This window comes from Papilio xuthus, unplaced genomic scaffold (assembly GCF_000836235.2).
Source record: "Papilio xuthus unplaced genomic scaffold, Pxut_1.1 DF828142.1, whole genome shotgun sequence".
Lineage (NCBI taxonomy): Eukaryota > Metazoa > Arthropoda > Insecta > Lepidoptera > Papilionidae > Papilio > Papilio xuthus.
Genome location: NW_013530507.1, coordinates 3,461,650 through 3,479,689, shown reverse-complemented (window position 1 = coordinate 3,479,689; position 18,040 = coordinate 3,461,650). Strand labels below are relative to the sequence as shown.

General features: G+C 33.5%; 1 long non-coding RNA gene across 1 annotated transcript in view; it reads left to right on the top strand.

Annotated features, from left to right (window-relative positions):
• LOC106114459 (uncharacterized) overlaps window positions 1-18,040 on the top strand; it is a 65,437-nt gene that overhangs the window by 16,627 nt on the left and 30,770 nt on the right. The window contains exon 2 of the long non-coding RNA XR_001227725.1: window positions 15,527-15,568. This is a non-coding gene — a long non-coding RNA (uncharacterized LOC106114459). The remainder of the gene's footprint in view (window positions 1-15,526; window positions 15,569-18,040) is intronic.

The following is an 18,040-nucleotide window of genomic DNA, read 5'->3' as shown; positions in this document are numbered from 1 at the left end:
TTACTGGGCAACCCAATATTTTTCTTCTCCTGTCATAACGCTTAAATATATTATAAAAGTTTGTCACGCCGAATATGACAGATACGTAATAACTTATATCAAATTTTGCCTTGTCACAATATATACTAGTTTGGCGCAGTATTCTAGTATGTTTGTATGTTTGCCGTAATATGTAAGTTTTCCGGTTCGAATCTCAGGCTACTTTTTTTTCATTTTATCAATCACGGGCTTATTTTTTCATAACCAGTAAAAATTTGGTAATGTAAAATTTTGCTCGACAATTTTTTTTAAAATTTTCGCTGTCGGGTAGAAAGAAATTTAAATAAAGTTAACAACAATTAGGTCAGACCATCGCGGGTGAAGTGAGTGGGCGGAGCGTGGATTGTCTTTGCGGGTTTTAAGAATGGTACGCGCGGAAACTATACGTACAAGTGTTATCTACATATGTGTGCGCGCCCACGCACACTGGAATGTTTATTGCAATCGACCAAAAATTTGATGTAGTTTGGATATTGACATTCAGTTTTTTTTCTTTGTTTCTTAAATATAATCAGTATCAGTAAAAGGTAAAAGTAAAAGTGTTATTTTTACCGGTACAAATTTAACAAACATGAGTAATAAACAAATTACATGCCAATAGCATCGCTTTATCTCCTTCATTTTTGTTTGAAATAGAAAAGTACTTTAACGGTCAAACTCATTAGTCCAAGGCAATATCAAAAAGTACCTAATAACTACGACGATAGAGTTTAATTACATGTGCTTCGATATTAAAATTAAAAAGTTTAAATATCAAAAAAAAAATAGTTGCTTGGGATTTGAACCGCCGAACTTACGCACCAACGGCGGCGAACGGTAAGGCCACGAGACCAAACTAGCATATATGATGACAAACTTAAATTTAATGTTGGTTTTATCTACCTAATATCTGTCATCCGCGTCGAACACTTTTAGTAAATTTTGAAAAATGGTTTGATGCAAAGTGTCAAATGAATGTAACAGAAGTAGTTTATTCCAAATTGTATCACAAGTATATAGAGATAGAGTTCAATTTTGTCAAATGTACCGATATTTTTGCGCACCTTGACTGCTTCGTTACTTATGACGCTGTGGCTGCTACGATATTTATGAGCATCTTGCATGTACTCATATATTTGACGCTGTGTATGTACCGATGTATTTGAGCAGGGTGAATGTATCTATTATTTTGAGGACTTTTGTTGTACCGATATAATTGATTACTTTTGATGTACCTATATATTTGCATATCTTGTCTGTTACGATCTATATGACGCTGACTGTACAGAGTACTTAGTTACCTAACTAGGTACTTCAAACGGAGGATCTCCAGTCTCACAACATAACAATAAGTAGTAAGGAGATTGACAGTGGCGGCTTTCATTATTATCGAAAACGATAAAACAACAAAACTACGGGGCTAAACGAAGTGCAATCGCTTCAAAGCGATCCCTTAACGAACTTCAAAAATGTAAAGAACTGGAGGTAAGACAAAGTGCATTCGCTTCAAAGCGATTCCATAGCGAACTTCAAAATTGTATGGAACTAACGCGCGACAATCACGTGACTTATCGGAAGTTGTTGTTAGTTCTTTACATTTTTGAAATTCGTAATAATGTTGTTCGATTTACATAATAACAATAAATATGAAATTTATTTTGAAAAAAGGTTAGCAATTCAAACTTTAAAAAATAAATAATATATATGGCCGCTGTTACAACCTTATTTCGTTTGATATTGAATGAAGTATCAAATGTGATGTATTAAAAAGCGTCAATAGCGTCAATAGCCTAATGGTTAAGGGTACGGATTTCCGACCACGAGGTCGAGGGTTCGAATCCCGCCATTCGACTATTGTCGTAAACCATATCCTAGCACAAGCCTAGAGCTTAGTTGGAATGGTTAAAGAAATATTAGTAAATTTACAAAAAAATCTGCTAATATTTTAATTAAAAAAAACCACTTATAAGAGACTAGCTGTCGCCCGCAACTACCTCCGCTCGAATTTAAAAAATAACAATTAAAAGTAGCCTATGAGTTATTCCAGGCTGTGTTCTATATGTACGCCAAATTTCATCGAGATCCGTTCAGCCATTCTGGAGATAACTTTAAACAAACATCCATGCATACAAACTTTCGCATTTATAATATTAGTAAGATAAGATGTTGGTTGAATAACAGTTCGACATGTTTAAGAAACCTAACGGTTGTCTGCGTGAATTCTGTTAATCGTTAATCATTTCAGTATTCATCATCATCAGCTCACTATACGTCTCCACCGAGGGGCTCGGAGCCTACCCTAAGTTAAGAGTGACTAGGCCATAGTCAACCACGCTGGCCCAGTGCGGGTTGGTTGACTTCACACGTATCTTTGAATCACTTCTCAGATATGTGCAGGTTGCATCACGATGTTTTCCTTCACCGTAAGAACGTCGGATAAATGTATATATGTATATCGGGTATCGAAAAACACATCTGTACATGGCGGGATTCGAACCCAGGACCTGCAGATTGCAAGTCAAGTGAACAAGCAACCCCTGAGCCACCGACACTCTTATTAGTAGTACTAAGCTGTTTTTAATTAAAATCAATATCTACAAAACAATAGAACTAAATATTGGACATACATACTTATTACACATTTATGTATTTTCAAGCATGTTAATTACAACTAAACTCTTCAATATGTTTATTTGCTTAATAATTTGTATAAAACAAGTCCCTATGAGATCTAAGAAGGTCATAAATAATACATCTTATGACAGAAAGAGTATTGTTACAGATATCAAAACAATGCTCCGCGCAAAATGGCAAAAGCCACCTGTAGCCTTGACTAAATTATATGAATATAATATGTCAACACGGTTTCCACTGCCGAAACAGTAAACGAAAAGATGTTTTCATCACTCATTTTCTTGAAAAAATTAGATATCAATATAAAAACATATTACGTAAGACATTAAACCTGAGGGGTTAGATAAATCGCATTCGCTTCGAAGCGAATCCATAGCTTTATTTAAAAATGTATGGAACTGACGCGCGACAATCACGTGACATATCAAACTGATATATAAACACGGCTAAACACTCACGTATATACGTCCTTTGGCGGCACCGACTAGTTTCACAATCCAATAATAATACCAGTACCACTCATCCTGATGAAGGGCCCCTGATGGGCTCGAAACTAGTCGGTGCCGCCACCGGACGAATATACGTGAGTGTTTAGCCGTGTTTATATATCAGTTTAGTATAATGTCTCACGAAAGTTTGAATAATTTAACGTGACATATCGAAAGTTATTGTCAGTTCCATCGCTTCTAAGCGAATGCATTTTGTCTAACCTCCACGTTCGTTGTATGCTAAATATTTATCGAATTTCAATAATGTAATTCATATATGTAAACTGGTAGTAGCTTGTAGTTTACATATGTACTGTTTTAGAAGATATTAATAGAATGCCATTAAACGTATTCAAAGACCTCCTGTCTACAAATCATTGAGTCGAATACTTGCGACGATATCATGAATAAGTTGATGAGGGTGTTTGTAACTAAAGAACCGTCAAGGTAACGCACACATCTATGATAAATAATACATACTGTTCTTCAATTGCTAACCGTGGGTTTCTGAGACCAAACGCTCTGTATAAGACATATCGTCATCCCTGTCGTTATCTTTGAGAAAATAGAGACAAAAATACGTTTTAAAAGGGTATTTTTGGTGACAGAAACCCGAGGTAAAGCAATGTATTGTTTGTCGAACCGTGAAAAATTCTAAGCATCGTTGTTTTGAGTTAGCATTGATAAATGTCTAATTTAACATTTGATAAAACTATTATTATAAATACGAATGTTTAGATGGATGGATGTTTGTTACAAGGTTTTCAAAACGGCTCAACGTTACCTTAATGAAATTCGATATGTATATATAGAACATATGCTGAAAGAATACATAGGATACTTTTTAATTTGTTTTTTAATAAAGCTCAGGCAGAATCGCAGGCGAGAGCTAGTCATATATTGTACATGTGCAGATAACACCTAGCTGTTTCTTTCATAATATATTTACAGAACATTTTATAAAATACTTCATTAAAAAAAAATTAATCCCTTGATACTCAAAGAAAGAAAAGTTGTAAATTTTAGATCCTTTACATAAAAAGTTGGAGACAATTAAAAGCTTCGCTAATTAAAAAATGCTACCTTTTTATACAAACGCAAATTCATAAATAAAATTACATTTCCCATTATGTTTTTTAAATAAATTTCTTCTTCATTTTATACTTTGTCGTAATATAAATATTTACGTGTTAGGATCAGTTCACGCTTGAAATTATTACGTATAACAGGATTGTGGTTTATCATCCGGGCATCATGTGAGTCGCTACGCCTCACGTAACCGCAAATAATATATGTTTTGATTACATGTCGTATTGAAATTACCTAATTTGTTTTTGATTTGATAAACAATAGTTTGAAATAATCAATTTATTAAAACTAAGACTTAATTTAAAGATTTTTAAGTCATCGGCTAAAATAGCGATGTGACCTGCATCTGTTTTATTAGCTATCGCTCGCGACTCCGTCCGCGCGTAAGTATAAAAAACGTTATAAGTAGCCTATGTGTTTATCGAGACTATGTTCTACATCTATGCCCAATTTCAGGAAGATCCGTTAAGCCGTTCCGGAAACACCTTCAAACAAACATCTATCCATCCCTCCATCCATCTAATCATTCACATTAATAAAATTCGTAAGATCTGCAATTTTAATGTTATTTAAATATACCCATATTAGGTTTTTCTAATGTCCTAATACCACAACGACAACTCTTTTAAAATAAAAGACAACATTATATAACTTGGAAAAATAAATAGAATTTATGTCAGCGCGATGACACAATTCTGAATAATGATAAGTAAATATGTGATACATTTGTATATCGCGTATTGTTCAACCTCTCAGACGCACATAGTGTTGTATCAAGAAACAATGTCACTAACGGATACGATCAATCATTTAAGTCTCGCGTTACACCCATCACTAGAGGGAACAGTAATTTCTCTCACATCAGACAGCTGTTAGTCGTCGTATCCAAGTCAATGCTTTGATTCAACTATCTTGATAATAAACACGCACCTAATTGTGCTAAACAACTTTTTAGTAACCATCATAATCTGACTATACGTCCTGATTGAGAGGCTCGGATTCTACCCTATGTTAGGGGTGATACGGTCATAGTCAACCACGCTGGCCCAGTGCGGGTCGGTTGACACATTTGAATTTCTTCGCAAATATAATATGTATATGCAGGTTGTATCACGATGTTTTCCTTCACCGTAAGAGCTCCGGTTAATATGGCGCGATTCAAACCTAGGACCTGCACATCACAAGTCAATTGCTTAACCTCTGAGGCACGCTCCTATGAAGCAGGCAACGACTAATTACAATAAAGTTAATGTCAATAATAGAGTGAATGTAAAACGATATCAGCATCTTACGTGTATAAAGATATTGAATAAATTTAGTTTAAATTTTATTGGACTCTTCAATTAATGGTTTTCAAATAGAATCATCTCATCGGCACTAACGATCCAATATTTTTTTCGTTCCGATTTTTTAAGTTCCGATGCCATGAACACTTCAATTGTACTACGGATATTACAGATGAATTATTTCATATTATCTGATTACTCTAAGATCGACTTATTATTAATTTTTAACACTATTTTAATCAAATTTCTAAGATATTAATGTATTTTAAATATTTTACTTCAATTCAAAATTAATTTATTTTACACAATGTAACTTTCTGCTGCTAAGCTTTCTACTTTAATGAGCTTATAGTTTTAAAAACAACATGGTAAAATTTAATGGTCTCCTGTTAAGTACTTAAAACTTTATCTTCATTAGCCATTTAATATTTTAAAGCTTTATTAGAAGTTATTAAAATGGTTATAAACGTTTAAATATTGTTTTAACGCACTGCGTCTTTTATATTAAAATAGTATATGTAATTAGAATGTTATTTCAAAATTATTAAAAATACTTTAAAGTCATAATTGAAATTTAAAAAAAAAATTGATTGGTACCACAATTACTGTATTAACTTAATTGTTTAAATATTTTTTTTTCAAACACATTCAGACTTCCTCAGATCACAAACATGTCAATCTGGTGATCAAGGTGGGATCGTGGTAAAATGCTAGTTTATCCTTTATGAAATAAATTCCAGCTTGATACCTTCACGCGTTTTTGAGAAAAAGGGTCTTGACAGACGGACGGACGGACAACAAAGTGATCCTATAAGGGTTCCGTTTTTTTCCTATGAGGTACAGAACCCTAAAAAATAGCAATTGTTTAGGAACGCATTGCGAAAAAACGCCCATATACATCTATTCGTATTTATATATAAGATAAGCAATACAAACAAACAACGTATATATGTAGGTCGTTTCTAATCGTGTCAAGTCCGCATTAACATGACGCTAGCGAAACGATTAGTTCTCAGTAAATATATCGAAGAGTAAGTTCTATATTTAGATTCAGGCCGTTAATTTATGCAGATTTATTTGAGATTTGTTATACGATTCATTTCATCAGATTTTCTTTTTATATCATACGGTGGCAAACGACTGTGCGGTCACCTGAAATCGCTGAAATAGCGAAGTGACCGTTGCCCATAAACATACGCAAGAGCATATGCGTTGCCTACCTTTAATCGACGGAGGAGAGGATGCACAGAAAGAAAATATTTTCCTTTCCCATGCATCCTCTCATCCGGAAAGTCCACTTCCACTTCCCATCCTTTCCTTATAAGAAAAAGGGTGGGAAGGGAAAGAGGACTAAATTAGGCCTCCGGGTTGCACACTCATCAGACGAAACGCGGAATTGCTTCTCTTGACGCCTGTCTTCTATGTGGTCGTGATATTTCACCGGGCGAGCCAGGCCAATTCGTGCGAAGATGTTAATGTGGGTTCTACCAATGTAGAATAAATGACAGTTTGGTAAGAAATAAAAAAAAAGTTGTTGATACTACTATTTATGGAATTTTAAACCTAATTGGAAGGTTGAGTTTGGAACGAAACCTGTTCCACGTTAAACAATATTGTGGCTTTAAAACATGCAATTAAAAATTACTTTACTAATTACTAATTTTATAAATGCGAATGTTTAGATGGATGGATATTTGTTTGAAGGTTTCTCCAGAACGTCTGAATGGATCTCGATTAAATTTGGCATACATACAGAACATAGTCTGGAAGAACACATAGGCTACTATTTAAGATTTGCACAGCTAGTTAAAAATAAAAGAGCGCAAACTATATTTGACAACTTTTGCATTCTTCCCCATTTCGATGATTCCCATTTGATTATATTATATTATTCGAACGTTGGTTTTTTTCTATATTAGTAAAGTAATCGATTCGAAAAATCCAATTATTTTGATTGTTTCGATATCTGGATACAAAGACGTTGGTGGATCAATTTGTGAATAAGGTTTACGAAGTGTAAGTTATGTCGATATAAAACGGATCATTAAGTCGGAAACGGAAGAAGTTATCGCCCCTACTCGTATATAACCCACTTACGTTATAATTAAATAGTATCGATACAACGCTTAACGACTTGCCAACTCAAATACTAACAACATTTTGTGCAATTAAGATTACTCTATCACAGTGACCGGAAGAAATTTACGATAACTTCAAATTCTATTTATGGAATTTATTTTATAAAAAAAACAAATCCAGATTTATATTTCGCATATCTAAATAATATTATAAATGCGAATGATTAGATGGATGGATGGATGTTTGAAGGTATCTTCAGAACGGCTTGGATCTCGCTGAAATTTGGCATAAATGTAGAGCATAGGAAGAACACATAGGCTCCTTATTAAGTTTTTTTTTAATTCCGCGCGAACGACAGCAAGTTGTAGCATACTAAGGCATTTTATTAAAGTTATACGCTTAGAAGAAAAAAATATATACTAGCTGTCGCCCGCTACTCCGTCCACGTGAAATGAAAAAAAAAATAACCCTATATATTCTTCCAGACTACGTTCTACATATATGTCAAATTTCAAATTTCTCTTTTATTTACGCGTCAACTGAACCTACGTGGATGCATTATGATCTCTTCTTGTTATCATATTATCGGCAATTACTATTATAATGTACGTTTGCACTCAAGTTGACGTAAATAACGTTAATAATATTGTAAACAAGTATTTAATTCAATTACAAATAGATTTATATCTTAACATTTTTCATGACTCTACGATTTGTTTTTGTTTTCTAATGTTGGCTGCAGTGAACGTGTTATAGAGAAATTCTTTATACTATATCATGTTTTAATCAAAACATTTTTAAATTTAGAAAGAACTAAATACCGGTTACATATTTTTTTTTACTTTTAATTTCGACAACTCGCTTTCGCCTTAAAATAGGTTACAAACAACAAACTTATCCTCATTGTAGTACGGCGGCCAACGGCGACTTGTAAAAAATGTTCCGAGGTAATGTTAACGGATTTTGCCGAGGGTTGTAGCTCATTAATTTAGTGACGTAGGAAGTTGTACAATCCTGGCACGTAACGTTACTTCGTGAATTGCTTAATTAAGTTATATTTAGATGAATAATTTATTCCATTTTTAAATTAAAGAGATTAAAAATCAAAAGTGGAAAAGGCTAAATGCCGTATAATGTAACATAATGTAGACTTTTTATATCGAATCTAATTTAAGGGACATTCCCTTAGTGATAATTAAACAACTTTGAATACCGCAATTAGATAAATATTTTCTTTTCTTTTCAATTAGAACGAGATAATGTTAAGTTCAAAAGTGTAGTGAAGACGACTAAGATACTTTTAAAGCACTTTACTTAGTAAATATTAAAAGTGCATTGGTTTTGATACATTGCCAAGTTGTATTCTGTCCACAACGATTAGGTTTGAACGTTAACTAAGTTATTACAGAATACTTGGAACGTGTTTTCTGTCCACAGCCAAAAACAGAATAAACTAACATCAAATTTCTGAATAGCAACAAAAGATTTTATATATCCTTCAAAGAGTAAGCAATCCAAAAATAAAAAGAGCAATGCCACCTCACTATTTAGGCGAAATTCAAAAATATTAATACGTCTAATTTACTTTATTTTGCTTAATGTAATGTTCTTCTACTTGAGGGTTGTAAGCTGGTGAAAATTACTTTTCTAAACTGTAAAGGGTGAAAAGATAATGATGATTTTTTTTATTTTATTTTACATATAATAGTAAGTATTCCTTTGCTAATTTCCTAACTTATCTCACTCGTATCCAAGAGTGATTATATTTACTGCTAAGTCAAGCTCGTTAGAATTTAAAAAAAGAAAAATTGTGTGTTGATTTTCTCTATCCGAGTAAAGTACGCACAAAATATGAAAATTAGAATTTATATTTCCATCGAGTCATTACGTATTCCGTAGTATTTATACTAAACACATTAATCCTCATCGTGATTTTACATTTCACTTTAAATTGAGATTATTCTTATAATTTCAAAGAGACCACAATTTATCGCATTACGTTTTAAATAAGCAAAGGACAGGTCGACGCAGCGTGGGCAGGCCTCCCGCAAGATGGACCGATGACCTGGTCAAGGTTGCGGGAGCGTCCTGGATGCGGGTGGCACAAGATCGGTCATCGTGGCGATCTTTGGGGGAGGCCTATGCCCAGCAGTGGGCGTCTCATGGATGAGTAGATAGATAGATAGAAGCAAAGGGTTGTTGGTTTCGCGTATATATTGGTTATAAGTACATTTTAAAATTATAATTTTAACATAGCTGTTTTATTTATAGTATTTTAGCTCAATTGTACTTTGTATTCTTGTTATTGTGTACATTTAATCGGCTTTTCTAACATAAATATAGCTTTTTCCTAAAGCACAACATCGTATCTTCCTTATCGCCGACAATACATAAAGGTCATGCTTATAAACTAAAACATACTGACTCCGTGTACAAAGGTTTTTTAGTGAAAGCCGACGCAGCGATTATTGTGCCTACGTGTCTATATAACATAATCCTAAGGGTATACGAAACGATCTCCGATGCTAAGCACTTAAACCGCCTTAAACGACACGTTTGCTACTGAAAATAAGGACAGTTATACACGGATTGTTTCAATTAGCAGGCGAACGGACTACTGCAATACAGCGACTGCATAATGAACTTACCTGATAGGTATTTTTAGACATTATTAGTTAGAATCCTTTGGCGCGAATGGCGCGCTTTCGTTACCACGTCAAATGTCAGAATTATTTTTGAAGGGACATAAACGTTGACATTTTAATAAGGCTAGTGCTGCCCCGATACATCGGCACAGTATCGGATTTTCTTCCTAACAGTATGTGTAGTTTCTACAGTCTTGCCTATGAACACTACAGCTTTCAATGTTGTCACTCCCTTTTGTGTCGTTAAATATGTTAGGAAGGTAAAGACGGATTTATAAAATTATGTTAAAAGCTTATATTCTTGTTAATTTCAAAAAGTTTAAGTTAAAAAAGGGTCTTGACAGACAGACGGACAACATAGTGATCCTATAATGGTTCCGTTTTTTTGCCTATAAGGTACGAAACCCTGAAAAGGTCGTCAAGACGATGCAAACGAGCTCCAACTCGATGAGGTTATGTTATTTAATTGCGAAGTTCCTATGACCACCTTGTAGCACCATCATCAGTACCACGACATAGTATTGTATTTTCACGCATTTAAACATGTGTGTAAATTTTAGTTCAATCAGTAACCGGGAAGTAGTTTAAATTTGGAAGATTTGATGACAAACATCAGGACAGGTGAAACTAAATAATGAACTTTATCAAAGATAAAATAACAAAGACTTGAACAAAGACAAATCGAATAAAATACAAAGTTTTAACAAGTTTAAACATTTTCTTAAGATAAGACAAGTTGTAGAAGCAAAGTGCAGAGTAGTTTCTAGTAATATTGAAGATATTTTCCACTTTACCTTGTCTCATATACGATTCAACAGTTTTAAAAACTTTAGAAATAAAACATTTTATATAGAATTTTATTTTAGATTGATCTGTACTATTAAAAGATTAAATTGTTAAAGAATCTGAAAGTATAAAACTCACAAGCCGCTGGTCTTTATAGTGTTAAAATAACCCCGTATAAAATTATGGTTTAAGTTGGTAATCAGAAATTTAAAAAGTTGTTTTTCTACGAATGCCATTTTATTTTGGGCAATAAAATAATTTAATTTGGTATTAAGTAGTATAATACTTTCTCTATATTACTTCTTACTGTCTTATTAATATTATAAATGCAAATTTTTAGATGGATGGATGGATGGATATTTGATTGAAGGTATCTCAGAAACGACTGCATGGACCTCGCTGAAATTTTGTGTAGATGTAGAACATAGCCTAAAGAACACATAGGCTACTAATTATTCCTCGGGGACGGAGTCGCGAGCGACAGCTAGTACAAAATGAATTTACTGGCACCTTGTGAGGTCAATGAACCCGTCTTAGTCACAATTAATGGACTTTGGATTGTATTTGTCAACACCATTAGGCGTGTTTATTCACCTAATTCTCTGAATTAAGCCGACTAATTGACTTAAACTAACATTAAACCTCCTTAATGCATAATCTATATCCCTAAAGGTTATATTTACCGATATGTAGTTACGTTGTTACAAATGTCAACAGCAATATTTAACATACGCTATGTAGCTTAGAATCGCATGTGACAAGCAGTACTTTTGTTTAGATTGTGGACAGGAACACCGTTAGTGGTAGGCAAAACAGGATGGATTGCCTGAAAGATGACATGATCAAGGAGGGAGTGACGACTGAGATGACGGATAAATCGATATGGAGGACAAAAACTGTTGCGCGTACCCTACGTGTCGGATAGGAACAAGGAGGTGATGATACATTTTTTTTGTGACTGAGTAGTCAATATTTTTTAGCTTCACCGAGCTTGAAGTGGCCTGATACTTTGTATTAAGAAGTTATTATTATATAACCTCAACTCATTACACATGTATTAGCGGCCCTGCTTACGTGTCTTGTTTAAAGGAAGTTTGATGTAGTCGTAAACTAAATATAACGTAATAGTAACAAGCGAGGGCTTGCGTTTACATTTAAAATTAATGATCGATTTTATAGTCAGCTTTATCCCACGCGTTATCTTCTATTGTTCATTATTTTGGAATTGAATTTAATGTCAAAGATATTATTTCTCTTTTTTATTGCAAAACTAGCTGTCGCCCGCGACTCCGCCCGCGCGGTATTGAAAAAAATAATAATTAGATGATTATGTGTTCAAACAAACATCAATTCATCCATCCATCCATCCAAACATTCAAATTTATAATATTATAGTATAAAGATATTAGTAAGATAAGCCACAAATGAGGCATAGAGACATTGCTATTTTTTTTTTAATTTTTAAACATCGATTGTTGCCAGTCACATTCTTGCTTGCTGGCTGTCATTAAGTAAATTAAATCTAGTCTACCAATTTGATAACTGCCTACTATATTGAAAGCACTAAATCATTTAAGAATGACCAAAACGTGTTATATATTTGTAGAGTATAAAATATATGTACACTAATATTGGCGACAAACAATGTATTAGGTTACTTTGTGAAGGTGTAAACTGTCTTCCAATAAAGGGAAATTTGTATCACAATACGGTCCCTAAGCTGCCTGCAAAAGGGTCTTTTATAACCTTTGTTAGGAGTAAAACGATTTTATTAACGGATATTATGCCATAACCCTTACTGTAAATTGTTTTAAAACAAAAATGGATATACTAATTTAACGTAACGCATAATAAAAGTAAAACGATATCGTTCTACAATCAAATGACAACTATTTGAATGGAAATCAAATAGCACTAAAGGTTATTATAGTTAACTTTGATTGTTATATCAACGAAACGATGTGACTCGATATAGAAATGCACAATAATTCAAATCTGTAACATCATTGACTCGAGATGAGAGGTTATTCTCTAAGATATGAATTACCTCGCTTTTATTCTATAATACGCCGAAATAGCGAAGCAACTGTTGCCCTTAGATTTCCCCAGTTGTAGATGCATTGCCTACATTTAATCCACGGAAGAAACATAGAAAAAGTGTTTATCCCCTCAGATACTGTGCATCCCCCCAAATCCATTACTCCTTCCTATTTTATCCATAAAAAGGGTGGAAAGGGAAAGGGGACTAAAATTAGACCTCCGGCACCTCACTCATCAGACGAACCACGGAATAACTCCCACTTGACACCTGTCTTCTTTGTGGTCGTAGTATTGCATCGGGCAAACTGAACAGTTGGTGCAATTGATATTGTTGTAGCTGGCATCTACCACTGTTTAAAGTTACTACCTCTGCTTATGATAACGCAATAGCAATAGAAAACCTAATGAGAGGTTCTATACCTCTCTATTTAAATTATCTTCGGATCGAGCTTAAAGATATAATTTATGGTTGGAACAAGATCAATACTAGTAGTAGATCAAGTAACAAACAAGTCTTTAATATTTATAAAATTAACATAAATACAATAATCGTTTTTCTATCTACTTTTCGGTATGTTAGAAAAGCCTTTTAAAAAGTAATGGTATATCAACGCACAGTTAGATGTTTGGGGGATAACATTCCCATTTCGCCCGCGTATTTGATATTCCCCAACACAACGCTATCCTGTAAAGAACGTGACATCGCTTTATCTGAACACAAAACATTGTAGTAGGAAGAGAATGTTATCTAGATAGCTTTGGATATTGAATGTTTGATGTACAGGAGCCACTGTAAAAAGATATAACCGTTGTATATGTTTCTTATCATGGGTTTCCACTATCGATAAACTTATAAAAACATAATACAAAATGTCACTGATATTGACACTTTTGTTTGTAAAATGTTTTACGTAGTCTTGGGGATTTAATGTTCTTTCTGTATCTTCCTAAATATAAATTTATTAATCTTTTTACACCAGATAAGTCACGTCTGTGTATACGAAGTTAAAGTTACTCTGATTCTAAATGGCGTATTTATTTTTTAACTTTCGTACTCAATAATACTTGATAAAATTCGAATATATCTTTTATCGAATTCAGATATCATCAGCATACGTCGTCTGTCAGTCGAAACTTGAGTTACATTTAATTTAAATAGTATTACATTTAATTTAAAAAATTCAGTCAGTTTCTATTGTGTTACGTTTTTGATTCGATTAACTTCGTCGAAATACTAAAGAATAGTAAGCAAGACGTTCGAAAATAGAGAAATCGATATTGAATAATATAACATTCAAAATTGCAGACGTTAAGATTTGCGAAAGTTTCTTGTGAGTGACGTCTTCTCTGCGACGTTGCGATAGCTGCAACCGTTTCCGGTTCCGTTTTCCTTGACTTTTATACGTTTTAGTAGAACTAGAAATGTCAGGCAACAATTTATATTTTGCATTAGGAATTCTTATTCTTCTTTTTCTTATTCTATTATACCTTTTTAGTACATATTATAATATAAATAACATCATCACTGTTGCTTTTGTCTTTAATTGTACTCTCGATAATTTAAAAATTAAAATATTTTAAACAGTGACAGGATTAAACGTGATCATAAATATTTAATTGGTTTTGACAAAATATAATATTTAAAAGCTAACGTAGTAAACTTAAAACTAACGAATTGCAAAAAAAAATCCGCGAATTCAGCCCTGGAATATCCCAAAGTGGCTGCGCCTTACTACAGCCAGTACAATATAGAAACTAAAGTTACTACACTAAACTAATGGCCTAAGATTCTCATTAGTTAAGACAAATGGACGCTTTGCTGTATTCTAAGAGATTTATATCCTAAACTAACACTTTTTCTTTCTTACAAGTTTTTTAAAGGTCTAGTTTGTATCGCAAAAGGTTTTAATCATCATCATCAGCTCACTATACGTCCCCACCGAGGGGCTCGGAGCCTACCCTAGTTTACGGGTGACTGGGCCATAGTCAACCACCCTGGTCGAGTGCGGGTGGGTTGTAACTTTACACATATCAAACTGATATATAAACACGGCTAAACACTCACGTATATACGTCCGGTGGCGGCACCTACTAGTTTCGAGCCCATCGGGGGCCCTTCATCAGGATGAGTGGTACTGGTATTATTTCGCGGACGCAGCCCGTCTCTCACGTCGGTGCCGCCACCGGACGTATATACGTGAGTATTTAGCCGTGTTTATATATCAGTTTAGTATAATGTCTCACGAAAGTTTGAATAATACACACATATCTTTGAATTTCTTCTCAGATATGTGCAGGTTGCATCAAATGGATGGAAATGGATAAACATACGTAAATCGGAAATCGAAAAACACATTGGTACATGGCGGGATTCGAACCCTGGACCTTGAGAGGGCGAGTCAAGTGCTTGACCCCTGAGCCACCGAAGCTCTGTTAATACCACTTAAATATTTTGTTACAGATATGAAGTTAATGACAATACACACTGAGTTCCAAGGATCATGTACGTATCAAAAATTAATTTAAATTTTTATAAACAAGATTTATCATAACAAAAGTTAAAACCTATTTATCTCCCTAGCGACATCAGTCCGGTTTTTTTTTAATTAAATGTAAAGTTGTATATTTTATATGGCATGTTGTAAAATGTTACCCCTAATATATTCGTCACCGGTCCCAAGGGTTCGACTACCATAAGCCTGAACAAATACATGACTCCAAATATAATAATTCATCCCTTAAATGTATCTGATAATAAGTAGTCATTAAATTTATAGATTTAAAAAAAATGACTGCGGATATTGGGTGGTTTGTTTTAATATCTGCACTATTTTTGTTTGTTAAAAATATTAGCAGATTTTTAAAGAGCGTCGGTGGCTCAGGGCTCAAGCACTTGACTTGTAATCTGTAGGTCCTGCGTTCGAATCCCGCCATGTACCAATGTGTTTTTCGATTTCCGATTTCTACATGTACATTTATCCGATGTTCACCCTAATCACCTCTAGCTTAGGGTAGGCTCCGAGCCCCTCGGTAGGGACGTATAGTGAGCTGATGCTGATGATGATTAGCAGATTTTTGTTTATTTACTAATATTTCTTAAATTCCGACTAAGGTTGTGCTAGGATATGGTTAACAATAGTCAAATGGCGGGATTCGAACTCTAGACTGCGTAATTGGAAATCCGTACCCTTAACCATTAGGATATTGGCATTTCTAAACTATAAAAATACAAGATTCTTCTACGAAACAAACATAAAATGTAGCAATAAATATTTACTACATGTATTATTTAAATATTTGATGGTCTTACGCGATCGAAACTAAAATATTCTTTCACATAAAATTTCAATTGATTTGTTTTTTTATTATCTATATTTAGTTTGTTCGTAAATATGTTCAAGGTTATGCGTCAGAATAACCTTCAAAATAGTACAACATAATATATTACGTCCTTTACTAGTACAATTTATTATTATTCTGTAACATCTTACTCAATATCTATAAACTTAGCAAAAATCTGAAGAAAACATCTACATCTATCATTTTAGCTTCGTTCAGAAAAAAACAACAATCTTTGTTATTGGCGATGTAGAATTCAAAAACAAAAAAAATACTAAATAATTTTTTAATGAGAATGACTTCAACGGGAGAGTTCTCTGTACCCTCTTTTTACTCGTAAATGGAATTGTTAAGCTTTTCATTTTTCATAGTAGTTCATTTCCATGAAGAAGTTGTTCCGAGAAAATATCCATGGACATATCTCCGTTCACAGTTCGCAGAAAATAATCTAACGATTTAGTTTCACTCATATTTTCCCATCGACAATGCATTGCTTCGTAAGAATTCCTTCAACCGATAAGAAGATTTTCATACTTGTGATACTGGCTGGTTGGTTCTTTACCTTTTTTATTGAATTTTAAAAAATAATAGAAGTCTAATATAAAGTTGCTAACCATGTCCTAGACTATTGCGGAAAAATTAATCCTATTGTTATTACAATCAGTGTATTAATTTCAAAGGTGTTAGTGTAAAAAATCTTTCTTTTATCTTATAACAGACTGAAGCATAGCCAGATTCTGTGTCTATAAATGCCACATGTAATGTGAAACGAAGGAAAACGTGTGCTTTGAACAAAGAGCAGTACATTATTCATGAGTACTTAATCAATCCACCTACAAAGTCGCAACTGATCTCTTGTGAAGGTTCTTTTATATTCCTATAACCTAGATTTACGTCACACAGTTCCCCGGTGCTCTGATTTAAAAGTATTGATGTAAATTTATAGTTTGCAATAATTCTTGCAGACTGAGTGCGTATTTCAAGAGATATATTTAGAAATGAAAAGAATCTAAACTACTTTTTGTGACTGCAATTTCGTTACAACTTTTTAGTTTCAATTGACCAGACCAAAAAAGCTGTAGCGTAGCTATTGTATGGTAATATATTCTGGCAACACTAGGAAATATAGAGAAACAGAAGGAATGGTTTCTGTATTTCATTCTGACTAGTTTTGGCTACATTACATGTAGACTAATGAAATTATCCTTTTTTATCCCTCCGTTCCAATAGCTCAAGGTGACAGTTGAAAATCGCTGAAGCAAAATGTAACCATTGGCTTATATGTCACGTATCGTGTCGTGCTCTTTTTTAAAAATAGAATTTATTTTTAATCTATACACTTTACAATAATCTTGAAAAAGTCTATTGTAAATTTTGAAGCTTATTAGTTTTTATAACGAGTGTAAGTTGTTTAATTACTAAATAAATAATGGTGCAATTTATAATGTTAATTTTTTAATTTATATTTCAATACTTAATCAAATCTATGTTCCGTCTTTCTTCTTAAAGTAGCGTTAAGATGAAGATATTCTTATGAGAAATACGTACGTTTTCATATCGACAAATTGTAGGCGAGGTTATTATTCATAATGTGATGTATGGACGCACACAAGAACAGACTCTCGGAGAAAATAGA